This window comes from Sarcophilus harrisii, chromosome 1, assembly GCF_902635505.1.
Source record: "Sarcophilus harrisii chromosome 1, mSarHar1.11, whole genome shotgun sequence".
NCBI lineage: Eukaryota > Metazoa > Chordata > Mammalia > Dasyuromorphia > Dasyuridae > Sarcophilus > Sarcophilus harrisii.
This window is the reverse complement of record NC_045426.1, coordinates 152,935,462-152,949,941: the sequence shown is the minus strand read 5'-3', so window position 1 is coordinate 152,949,941 and position 14,480 is coordinate 152,935,462.

Below are 14,480 nucleotides of genomic sequence, written 5' to 3'. Positions count from 1 at the left end.
TATTATTCAGCTGAGAGTAGAGCCCTGGGTGCACTCTTGCCAACTGATGCTGCCTTGACAGTTTTAAAGAACCACACTCAGATTAATTGAAAAGAAACAATAGGTGATAAAGTGGCTGTTTTGGTACTGCTGCTCCCCAATGACCACTGATTATAGATGTGTTCATGGAATGTTGAGCAAAAAGACACAGGTTTGGTTTTTCACCAGAAGAAAAAAAAATGCAGAAAAGAATCCACATTTAATCTTGGATTAAGACCATGGTTTTCCCAAAATTTTTGTATTTATTTTTAATGTTGAAGAATACCATCATCACTAGCATTTATAAGGTACATTTATAAAGTTTGCAAAGTATTTTATAAATGTTTCATATGATCCTTTTAATAATCTTGAGTTAAATGCCTTTATTATTCCCTTTTTACCAATAAGGAAACTGAGGCTAAGAGACAGGAGATTATTTTCCAAGGTCATATACTTATGAAGTGTCTGAGGCAGAATTCAAACTTGGGAAGATCTTCCTTACTCCAAGTCCAGAACTATCCACTGTACTACCTACTTGCCTAATCTTTAGGCAAATACATAAATTGCAGTTAAATAAAACTATAATTTATAGAAACATCCTTTTGCTCAAGATCCATCCCCACCAAAATATCCTTTACTTAAAACCTCTAACTTATACTTTGTTCTTATATTGCCTGATTTTTATAATTCTCATGGGCATAAGCTCCCTTCCTTGACCACAAATTCTCTTCATACCTGTTCCTGTCAGTCTCATCCCCATTGTACTTATATGTGTATCAAAGCAGCTAGGTGGTGTGTTAGACAGAGTTTGAGGCTTGAAGTTAGGCAGACTCAACTAACAATTTGATCTTGAGCAAGTCACTTAACATTGTTTGCCTCAGTTCCTTATTCATAAAATGAGCTGGAGAAAGAAATGGCAAATCACTCCAGCAAGAAATCCCAAATATGTTCATTAAGAATCAAACAGGACTGATCTATTGAATAACAACGTGAGTTATTGATTGTCTTCCTCATGAGGATAATTTCTATTTTCTTTCTTTGTATTACCAGCACCTTGGACAGTGCTCAGACCATAATAGATGTTTAACAAATGTTTGCTTGAATAGATTACTAAAGTCTGGGATGAAGGAGAGTCCTCTATTGTTGTTTTTCCTCTTTTTCTGGCATATTTCTCTAACAGACTCTCCATTCCTTAGCTATTGCCCAGTCTTCTTATTTAGTATCCTCTCCCCCTTTCCCTCCCCTCCCTCCCCCCGCTTCTTTCAACCCTGCCCCTCTCTGACATATTCCTTTTTCTACACACACACACCCAACTCTGGATTTGTCATTTTCAGGACAGAAATTCAGTTTACTGACTGACTAATCAATCCCTGCCAAGATATTATCCCCAGTACATCCTCAGTGACAGCAGGAGTAAAACACCAGTTACACCCACTAATGCTGGATTCTACCCTTTCCTCGAAAATACATAGGAAAATATCCTACTTCCAGCTCTGCCTTGAAGCATAGTCATAATAATTTCATAACCAGAATCCCTGCACTGGCTGGCTGGCTATTCTCACTAGATATTTCAACTAAACTTACCTGAAGCATTTTTTTAAAGTCTTACTTTAAGAAAAGATCTCTGATTAATTATTCTTTTACTTTTCCAGATGAATCAATTTCATATTAATTAGTCACACTAGTCCCTCCAAAATCATTTTACTGGAAGATGACAACTCACTCAGACAACTCAGTGAGGATCTCATCTGACAAGATGATCTTCATATTTCATGCAGCAACCAATAACCAATTGGATACACCATCGGCCTCTGACAATAATAATAAAAAAATATCTTCCTCAAAGGCCAGGTCTACCTTGGAAAATAAAGTCATCATTAACCTTAAAACTATCTTGACATATCCATCTTACAAATGTCAACATTATGGGACTCATCTGACACATTTCCTTCCAAAATGAATTACAATGAGACAAAAACTCTGAAATAAAGATTCAGCCTTTGAGATGTCTGTTTTGCTTCTTTTGCTACATGTTGAAGAAAGGACATGAGAATTTACAAGGGCTCAGTGAAGAGCTATAGTTATAATTAAGGGGTTAGAAGAGGAAGAGAACAGGACAGATTTAGCCTTTACTTTAGAAAAGAAAAAGAAAAAGAGGGAGGACAGAGGTGGGGGAAGGACTTTATGGATTTCAGGATAATGAGGGAATGTTCCACAGATAACATGGTCAGTTAGTTACTTGTTCTTTAACTTCAGTGATGTGCATTCTATTAGCCAGAATTTGAATTAAAGAAACTTCTGAGCACCATTTATTCTAGCACGTAACTAGCAATATTTGTCAACCAATGAATTAAATTTTTATTAAGCATATACCATGTAAAATGCGCTGCAATATTTGCCAACCAATGAATTAAATTTTTATTAAGTATCTACTCTGTACAAGCAAGATACACAGCCATGTGTGCAATGGCTAGATACATTGGTCCATCTGCTTATGAAGCAGACCTGGAGTCAGAGAACATGACTTATTTTGTCTTATCATGCCAATTAATTGTGATCTTTTGCAAGCCAATCAGCCAAAAACATTTATTAAATGCCTCCTATGTACTAAGAAATGTGTAGATCAGATCATATGACCTCTTTGTGCTTCAATTTACTCATCTGTACAACGAAGGGCTTAAAGTAGATGATATTTACATCTGCTTCTAGTTCTTATTACTAATACTCTATTATCTCTGACTTCACTCATCCTCCTTTTTTTCCTCACTTGTCACTCAATTTCCTTCACCTTCCTCATATTTTGCTCACCTGGTTTAACTCACTCCTACTAGAAAATATTGCATACATATTTGAAGACTGGGGTGGAGGCAGCATTTTTCTTTCTCTAACAGACTCTCTATTCTTTAGCTATTGCCCAGTCCTCCTATTTAGTATCCCCCTTTTTCAGCCCTGTCCTTCTCTGACATACTCCTTTTCCTACACCACCACCCCCATGAACATTTTTCTTATTGCTCTTCTTGAACCTGGGGATTTCAGAATTTGACTATGATATTCCTATAGATTTTCCCTGTAGGATCTATTTCACGTAGCCATCAGTGAATTTTTCCTTTTCTAGGTCAGACTTTAAAACAAAATATATGTAAGAAGCAGTAAATATAAAGAATTTTGAGAAATACCAGACTACAGTGAAGCAAAGAAGTAGAATCAAAAGGACATAAGCACAATGACTATAACACTGTAAATGATAATACTAAAAAAAGCAGTTAAATGCCCAAACAGTCTCAGTCCTAGAGAACTTTCTCTTCTCAGTAAAGAAATAAAGGTTATGGATAAGGAGTGTGGTATACATATGGCACGTATAAGGGGTTCTTGTGTCATTTTAGTCAGGTCTGATTCTTCATGATTAATTTAGAACTTTCTTGGCAAATATATTTGCCATTTCCTCTATCTACATATGAGGAAATGGACAAATAAAGTTAGATGATAGGTCCAGAATCACACTGCTAGTATGTGCCTGTGGCTGGATCTGAACTAATGAAGATGAGTCTTCCTGGTTCTAAGACTCATGCTCTTTCCACTGCACCATTTAGTTTTCCCACCACATCAATTGCATTCCTCAAATGTTTCATTTCTTAAAATCAAGATTTAAAATGCTTAAGAAAAAATGATTGTCATAAAATTTAAAAGCAATTATAAAGCTTTTACAATACTAAGTTAAATATACTGAGCATATAATGAAGATTGATTTGAATTTAAAATAATTTAGAGTTCTTGATGTGTTATTAGGAAAAAGATAGGAAACAGCAGTGAATATACTAACAGACACTGTTCCTTGGGCATTTTATGTTTGTTGACATAAATTGTCATTTTAAAATTTAAGATAATGAAAAAAACCAAAGGAATTTGTAAAGTCACTAGAAGAGAATATTTGAGAAAGTAGTAGATTTGATAATATACAAATGCAAAAATGAGCCCATTTACAAAATGGTAGATGAGAATGATCAGATAACAAGAACTGCAGTGGCCCTCAAAGTGTAGTCCAAAGAATTTTTGGGGTCCTGAAACCCTTTCAGAGAGTCTACAAATTCAAAATTATTTTTTTATTTCTAATATAGTAAATAGCTATAAATATAACCCATGTGAACAAAAATTCTTTGAACAGATCCTCGATAGTTTTTTAACAACATGAAGAAACTGAGAACAAAAGTTTGAGAACCACTGGTCTAATTAGAAGTTCTAACAATAATGAATTTAATAATTTAGGAAATAATTTCATAAGTCAAAAAATTTAACTAAATGCAAACATATACACATACCTTTGGGTTCATTCATTAACAATGAAGTATTTTTGTGTGAATCATAAAAAAAATTCATGAATTCAAAAGTTCACTAGACATTATAGAAAGAGAGAGGGCAAAAAAATAAGCATTTATATAGCACCGACTATGTTCCAGGCTTTGAGCTGAACACTTTACAAATATTATCTCATTTGGTCTTCACAGAAACCCTGAAGAACAGGTGTTATTATAATACCCATTTTACAATAAAGGAAACAGAGGCAAACAGAGGTTGAATAATTTGCCCAAAGTCATGTAGTTCTGGTCACACAGGCCCCATGATAAATATCTGAGTTTGGATTTGAACTCAGATCTTCCTGACTTCAGATTCAGTGTTTCCTCTAGAAAGGTTTTTTAAGAATGTATACTCCACGGAGAAAGAAAAAGGAAAGTACACATTTTATCTTTTTTTTTTTCTTGGGCGGGGGGAGGGTTTATTTATGTATTTAAAACTTAAATACAAAATGGGAAAAGGAAAAAAATTGCCACATGCACAGCAGAACCCAAGAGAAGATTCAAAATATAAAGAAATAAATTTCCAGAGCTGTCTATTTTTGCTTCCTTGTAAGTTTTCTTTTGTTTTCTGCTATGCACTTTTTACTTTTTTTGTCCCCACCTCTCTCAAGAAAGCTACAATTAAGTACAAATATATTTATATAGCTATATCTATACATACATATATAATCACCCACAAACATATACATATACATAGGTATCAATAATCATTTGACTCACAAACACTCTCTACTTAAAGAGCAAAACAAAGTTACTGACAATACAGATCCAATGGGAAGGGGGTTAATGCTGTAACCCCACAGAATGCTATAATGACAAAGAATTCATATCATTTCCTTAAAATTAAATTCAGTACTAGCACATATGTATTGTTTTCAAATATGCATACATACAGAGAGACCTCCCTTGTCATTGGTAAGTGCTGTTTCCTTTGCTGATAGGGTTCTCTGTCAATGCAGGCTGGCTCTAGTGGCTCCCTATTTCCTCCATTTTTGATAAATCTTCTGTTTGGTTTTCAAAGCTATCCATAAGCTGGCCTTTTCTGTATTCTTCCACCTTCTTCCTCTCAATGAGCTTTGCAATCCAATGATCCTGTTCTTGTTGTTTCTCTCACACAGTACTTCATTTTCCAGCTCTGATCATTTCATTGACTGATTTTCCATGCCTTGAACTTACTTCCACCTCTTTTCAATTTCCTGACTTCCCTGGATTCCTTCAAATATCAGCTAAAATTCCACCTTCTACAAAAAACCTGACCCAGTTATCTTTAATCTTAGTTTCTTCCTTCTAAAACCATTTTCAATTCGTGTTGTCTATATCTTTTTTTTGTACATAGCTATTTCCAGGTTGTCTCTCCCATTTGTCTGTGAGCTCCTTGAAATCAGATGCTTTTTTGTCTTTCTTTGTATTCTCAGTATTTAGCATAGAGCCTGACACATCCTTAATATATCTCAGAAAAGTAGGGGAAGAAAAATACAAACACAGATTTATTATGATAATCAATATTAGATGGGGAATGCTTTGAAGTTGCTAGAGCAAAGTTGCTCCATGACTGATATATCAGTATCAATATGGAATTCCCCTTGTTTGAGGTATCAGGCAAGAGCTACTGAAAGAGAAGGCATTCAAGTAATTGAGTGAGCATAAGCATTTATTAAAGACTTAATAACTCAGTCTGTTCTAGTGGTGAAAAAAAAAAGCAGGCAGACTACAATTGAGACCTGATCACATAGAGGACATGAGACTTTTTCAAAGTTTTCAATGTCCATTGGATTAAAAATGAAATTACCTGAGTCAGACTCTAAAGGATGACAAGTATGGGATAGGAAGACATTTACAGCAAAGGGAATGGCATGGACAAAAGGCATGGGGGCAGCTGGGCATAGCACATGTCTAAGAGTTAGAGTCCAGTTTGACAAAGAGAGTATATGGTTTGAAGTGACATAAGATAAGGTTAAAAAGATGGCATTGAATAGCAAGCAAAGGAGCTTGAAATTTCCTTGGTGGGCATTAAGAAATCACAATAAAAATTTAACAGAGTGAAATGATCAAATGAATAAGACAAAAGAATAATTCAGAGAACAATATTAAATCTATAATAGCTCCGTAAAAGTTTTCTCTCTTTACCTTTTCCCCCTGAATTGGAGAAAGATGAGGTTAAAGATGAGAAAACCTTTTAAGAAGCTATTAAAATTCTCAAATTAAAAATAAGAGTATTCAACAAATAGACTATATAAAGATATATATACATATACATATACATATATAATATGTGTGGATATATACTATATGTAAAATGTATATTACATATAATATACATATATTATATTTATTTATTTCTATAATTATCACTATATCTACAAATAATCTCTATTTATATATAAATATTTAAATGGAACAACAATGGATAGAGAATCTAACCTGAAATCAAGAAGACCTGAATTAAAATCCTGTCTCAGACACTTAGCTTTGTGACTTTAGACAAATCTCTTCACTCCCTTACATTTCAATATGCTCATCTGGAAAATGGATGAGATAAATAGCCATCCACTTAACTGATTGTTGTAGAATCTAATAAGGAAACACATAAAGTGTTTTACAAATCTTAAAGTACTATGTAAATGACCATTATTATTAATTTTGATCAATCAAGGAACATGGAACCAAAAAGAGAAAGAGAGGGAAATGAGGCAAAGCAGAGGATTAGATTTAAAAAAAAAAAAGTAATGGGGGGAAAAGAGACTCACTATATATTGTAAATAGAGAAAGATATTTATGAAAGAGAAACACATAGAAAAAAAACAAAAAAGAGAACACATTAAAATAGACATATCTGGAAAGAAAGCACACAAATACACGTAAAGAGACAGAAAGGATATGATAAGTGACCCTTAAAGCCAAGTTATAATTTTTCATCCTAATAGAGATGTTTCCTTTACCTTGGTTTCAGGAGTAATTGAAATTAAAACCAGAGTTAAAATTCATCTCTAGGAATAGTCAGAAAGTTTCCCACTCCTGGTTAAAATGATATGGAAATATTTAAAGTTCAATAAGAACCTGAATCAAGATTGAATGGGTAAATCCAAGTTAACTGCAACAAAAAGAAGTTCCAATAGAGAAAAATTAGGGATGGGCAAAAGGGGAAGTGGATAAGAAAAAGTGATAGGAGACAGACAAAAGAAAAAGCAATCTAAAGGTACAATGCATAGATATAGCAATATTCATACTTTAGTTATTCTTCAATAATTTTTAGTCATGTCTACTCTTCATGATTCCATTTGGAATTTTCTTGGCAAAAACAGTGGAATAATTTGCTGTTTCCATCTTATTTTACAGATGAGGAAACTGAGGTAAACTGAGATAAATGACTTGTTCCAAATCACACAGCTAGTAAATCTGAGGTCAGATTTTAATTTAGGTCCTCTTGACTCCATGCCCAATTCTCTATCCACAGTAACTCTAGCCACAGTATCCAACAAATTTCCCTAGTATACATATAGAAATCAGTTAAGAAAAAAATTTCAAACTTTAAATTATGTCAGAAAATCACATCTAGAGCTATGAATAATATGGACATTATTAAATATGTAAAAATAGAATTGAGAGAATAGAGATTTTAGAAGTAAAAGTAACACAGAATGAGTATATTTGGATTTCTTTTCTAAAACTATATTTTACATCTTTCTATTATGTAATCTAAATTCATGCAGGACCTCGTTAGCAAACTGCTTTAAGTGAAATTATTCTGGCTTGTCTCACTTGGTGCACTGATTATTTCTTCAAAGATCACTGTGGAAGTATGATATGCATAAAAATTCCTGGGGGGTGACTTCCCAAGTCATTGAAGAACTGAGGGGGAGAGCCTTCGCACTGAAACTAATCTAGTCTTTTGAAACATCTAAAGAACAGAAAGTGGTTGAATGTTTAGAATGTGGAGGGAAAGGGAATCCTTTTTTGTTTCATCTTGGACTTCTGAACTCTGTAGAATTCTTTGGTTATCTTTGAACTTCTATACCATTGAACAGAACAGCCCCAGACCAAGATTTTTGGTGTGGGGCTTGTTAGTTTGTTTTTACTTTTTCTCATATATCATGTTGTTAGTTTGTTTTTACTTTTTCTGATATATCATTTATAACTTCTACTAGGCAATTCCACAAAACCAGTGTAGGGCTCTTATGAAAACCAAAAGAAAAATAATATGGAATGTTTTGATTCATGCTACTAAGTTGGAATGCTATCCAAGTATACTACCTTCCATTTTTTATCAGTTGAAAGTTTTAAAATTCCTTTCAACGTGCATTATTTCATTTTTATCTTCTTAAAAGTCCTATGAAGTAGCAGGCATTTAGAGAACACTTTCAGGTTTATTAAACATTTGCCATCATTCCCCGTATTATTATTCCCATCTTATAGCTAAGAAAACTAGATTCAGAGAACTTTGCCTATGCTCACTCAGATGGTAAATGATAGAGTTAAGATTCAAATCCAATCACTCCTAATCCCCACATTATAGATTAGAAAGATGACTCAACTACTAAACAATAGAAACAAGATTTAAACCCAGGTCTCCTGTGACTTCCATTTTACAGATCAGGAAACTGATCCAACAGCTTAAATAACTTTACAAATGAGAAAACTGAGTGCCCAAGAGAAGTAACATCTAAAATTACAGAGAAAATTAGAGGCATAATGGCTGGAATTGGAACTTATAACAACTCTTTCCTACACATTTTAGTACCTCATTAATCTGGGGTACAACAGCATATTTGGTTTAAACAAATCCAATAATTTTTCATGGTAAACCTCTTTCACTCTTAAGCATCATTCAGCTTCCACTGTGATGTTCAGCTTCACCAACATTGCAAAGTCTCAACCTTATAAGAAAAAAAACCTGACTATTTAAAAATGATTGCTGAGACCCAATAATATTTTTGTCAAAACTACATTTCTCTAGACTCAGAAATCAAAGGCAGTTCCTTAATATAAGCCAGAAAAATATATCTTGATGTATACAATGTATATTCTGTATATGTATATATATAATGTATAATCTTGACTATACAAAATTAAAAAAATGTTCTGCAACAAAGCCATGTAGCCAGATATAGAAAGAAAATAGAGAAGTGAGGGAAAGGGGAAATTGTACAGCACTTTTTTCTGATAAGTCACATTTCTCAAATATATTGGTAAATGAATGATGAATGATTAATGAATATCAACAGGCAATTTTCAGAAGAAATCAAGTTTAACAATAGGCATATAAAAAATGTTTTATTAGAGGGCAGATTCAGCATGGCAGAAAGAAGTCAGTAAGTTGCCTGAACTATCCCACATTTCCCTCAGAAACAGTGGTAAATCAAGCCTCCAAATGGATTCTGGAGTGACAGTACCCTTAACTGAATTAGGAGGGAAAGAAGAAAGAAAAGAGGGGAGGAATAGAATGGAAGGCAGAAGTAGTAAAGGGGAAATAAAGGAGTGAGGACTTTTAAAAAGGAGAACAGATTGCATGAGGAAGGGGTCGCAAGCCAAACACCAGTAAGAAAGGACAGGGTGAAAGGAGAAAGAAAAGTAGAAAATAAATGGGGAAAATTAGGATGGAGGGAAATGCAGGGGTAGTAATCCTAATCTCAAACAAAGAAAAGCAAAATATATCTAAAAGATATTAGGAAAAAAATTACATATTGACAAAGGGTACCAGATTAATAATGAAGTACTAATAATACTAAATATATATATATATATATACCAAGTGATATGTCATCTAAGTTCTTAAAGAAGTTAAATGACTTATAGGAAGAAACAGACCATAAAATTATACTACTGGGAGACTCAACCTCTTTTTCTCAGAACTAGATATCTAAATACAAAATAAACAAGAAAGAAGTTAAGTAGATGAATGAATTTCTAGAAAAGTTAGATATTAGAAAACTCTGGAGAAAACTGAATGAGGATGGAAAGGAATATACCTTTTCTCAGAGGTACATTGCACCTATACAAAAAAAACTGACCATATATTAGGGCATAAAAGCCTCACAATCAAATGCAGAGAGGCAGAAATATTAAATACATTTTTTCAGATTGTGGTACAATAAGAATTATGTATAAGAAAAGATCATAGAAAGATTGACTAAAAATTAATTGGAAAATAAATAATCTAATCTTTAAAAATGAGTGGATCAAACAACAAACCACAGAAACAAAAAAATAATTTCATCAAAGAGAATGAAAATAATGGGAAACATACCAACATTAGGAAAACTATCAGCATAATTGGGCTTATCAATAACAAAACTAAAAGAAATCAATAGATACAGAAAAAACTTTTGACAAAATACAGCATCCATTCCAATTAAAATACTAGAGAAGAATAAATAGAGTTTTTCTTAAAATGATAAGCAGTATCTATCTAAAACCATCACCAAGCATGATATGTAATAGGAATATGCCAGAAATATTCCCAGTAAGATCAGGGGTGAAAGAAGAATGCCCGTTATCACCACTCTTACTCAAAATTGTACTAGAAATGTTAGTTTTGAAAATAAAAGGAGAATTGGAAATTGAGGGAATTAGAATAGAGAATGAGAAAACAAAACTATCACTCTTTGCAGATGATAAGAATGCATACTTAGAGAATCCTAGAGAATCAACTAAAATTAATCTAAATAATTAATAACAAGGAAAGGTGCAGGATATAAAATGAACCCACATAAATCATCAGCATTTCTACATGTCACCAACAAAATCTAGAAGTAAAAAAGAGAAAGAGAAATTCCATTTAAAATAATCAATATAAAATATTTGGGAGTCTACCTGCCAAGACAAACTCCAAAATGATATAAACATAATTACAAACAGTTATTATACAAATATAGTCAGATCTAAACAACTGGAAAATATCAATTGCTCATAGATAGGCTGAGTTAATATAATAAAAGTGACACATCTACCTAAATTAATCCACTTAGTAACATACAAAACTATAAAAATGTGTTTTATGGAACTAGAAAAATAATAATAACAAAATTCATCTTAGAAAAATAAAAGATCAAGAATATAAAAAAATTAAAGGGAAAAATGCAAAGGAAGGTACTCTAGTCATAGCAGATCTAAAACTGTTAAAAAGCAGCAATTACCAAAACCATTTGGTATTGTATAAGAAATAGTTCAGTGAAATAGTTTAGGTACACAAGACACAATAGCTAACAACTACAGTAATCTAGAATTTCATAAACACAAAGACTTCAGCTTCTTGAATAAGAAATAACTCTTTGACAAAAAAAAAAATGCTGGGAAAACTGGAAAACAGTATGGCAGAAACTAGGCATAGACCAACATTTCATATCATATACCAAGAAAATGTCAAAATGAGTACATAATTTAGACATAAAGGGTAAAGCCATAAGTAAAGTAGGAAAACAAGTAATATTTTACCTTTTAAATCTTTGAATAAGGAAGAAATTTATTACCAAACAAGAAATAGAAAACATCATGAAATGCAAACTGGATAATTTTTATTTCATTGAATTAAAAACTTTTGCACAAACAAAACCAATGCCATCAAGATTGGAAGAAAAGAAGAAAGAGGGGAAACAATTTTTACAACCAGTGTTTCTGATAAATGTATCATTTCTAAAATATAGAGAAAACTAAATCATGTTTATAAGCATATAAATCATTCCCCAAATGATAAATTGTCAAAGGATATAAACAGCCAGTTTTTAAACTAAGAAATTAAAACTATAGTCATATAAAAAAATACTCTAAATCACTACTGATTAGAGAGATACAATTTTTAAAAAAACTATGAGATACTACTTCACATTTATCAAATACAACCATTTTAGAGAGAAATTTAGCGTGATGTCCAGAGGGTTATAAAAGTATGCATACCTTTTGATCCATAACACTACTAGGTTTGTTTTCCAAAGATATCACCTTTGATATATTTATATCAAAATATTTATAGCAGCTCCTTTTTTGTGTTGGCAAGGAATTTGGAGATTGAGGGGATGCCCATCAATTGGGGAATAGCTGAACACATTGTGGTATATGAATGTAATGAAATAATATTTTGTCATAAAAAAAGAGAGAGGCAGGCTTCAGAAAAAAACCTGAAAAAAATTATATAATTTACATACAGAGTGAAGTTAGTGGAATCAGGAGAACATTGTATGTAGTAACAACATTATGTGTTGATAAAGTATGATAGATTTAGCTCTTCTCCACAATATAGTGATCCAAGACAGTTACAAAATAAAATACGTGATAGAAAATGCCATCTACATCCAGAGAAGTACTATGAAGTCTAATACAAACAGAATCACTTTATTTTCATTTTTTAAAATTTGTTTTTGGTCTTTTTCCCCATTCTTGTGTTTTTTTCCCTTTTGTTCTGATTCTTTCACTTTATGACTACTATGGAAATGTTTAATATAATTGTACAAGTATAGTTTAGGTATACAAGACACAATAGTTAACAACTACAGTAATCTAGAGTTTCATAAACACAAAGCTTCAACTTCTTGGATAAGAAATAACTCTTTAACCAAAAAAAAAAAAATGCTGGGAAAATTGGAAAACAGTATGGCAGAAATTTGGCATAGACCAACATCTCATATCTTATACCAAGAAAATGTCAAAATGGGTACATGATTTAGACATAAAGGGTAAAGCCATAAGTAAAGTAGGAAAACAAGTAATATTTTACCTTTTAGACCTTTGAATAAGGAAGAAATTTGTTGGAATCTTTGGAAAGGGAAGGGGAAGAAAAGATGGAAAAAAAATTGGAACTCCAAATTTTACAAAAATTAATGTGTTTATATGCAATTAGAAATAGTAAAATACTATAACTGTGAAAAATTATCTAATTTCAGAAATGCACATTTAAACAAATCTGAGACACTCTTACATCCATCAGATTGACAAACAGACAGAAAAGGGAAATGACAAATGCTAATGAGAATATGGAATAGTAGATACATTAATGGACTGTTGGTGAAATTGTGAATTGGTCATAAGCAATGTTGTTGGAGAACTATGGCCAAAGGAAGTATGCCCAAAGGATTACAAAGCTGTGCATACTGTTTAACCCAGTAATATTAGTCTTTATATATATTACTGTACAATAATCTCTATCCCAGTAAGATCAAAGAAAAGGAAAAGAACCTAAAGGTACACAAATGTTTTTAGCAGCTGTATTTTTAGTGGCAAGGAAGTGGACATTGAAGGAGATGCCTATCTTACTGTGGAATGACTGAATGAGTTGTTATTGAGTTGAAATACAATTGTTCTATAAGAAATGTCAAAGGGACTGGTTTCCAAAAAACTTGAGAAGATTTATATGGGCTAGTGTGAAGAGAGAGAGAACATTGTGTATAGTAATAGCAATATTGTAACAATAATCAACTGTGAAAGACTTACCTACTCTGATCAATACAATGATCAAAGCACTCAAGATGAAAAATGCTACCCATCTCCAGAGAGAGAACTGATGAACTGAGTACAGATTGATACATATTTTTTCACTTTATTTTTATTGCTTTTCTTGCAAAGTAGCTAATGTGGAAATGTTTTACATAACTTCATATGTATAATGGATACTGTATTTCTTGTCTTCTTAGTGGGTGAGGAAAGGGTGGAAGGAGAAAGAAAAGCTAGAACTGAAAAAAAAAATTTAAAATCACTCAGAAGCTTGATTGATCTGGGCCAGCTGAGGCTGCAAAAAGGCTTTGACCTTTTTTCTTGATGAAACTCTTAGGCACAGGCTATTCCTCAAAGAACAATTCTCAAATAGAACTTTTAAAAGGGAAAAATGCTTCAACAGGAAGTAGTTTTTAAATAGTTAGGATGTAAATCTCTTTATTTTGTTTGAGTTTCACACACACACACACACACACACACACACACACCACACACACCCCATCCTCCCAAATACCATCAGTCCAATAGCCTATGAAAAATTAATTATATGTCAGAGTTTTGTTTCTTTTTTTTAAACAAGGTAACTAGACTGATAGATTAAAGGAATAGCACAGTCATAGGCTACCTGTATTTCTATAAAGTAAACTTTGTTGTGGTTCAGTTTTTTCAGTCATGTTCAATTCTTTGTTC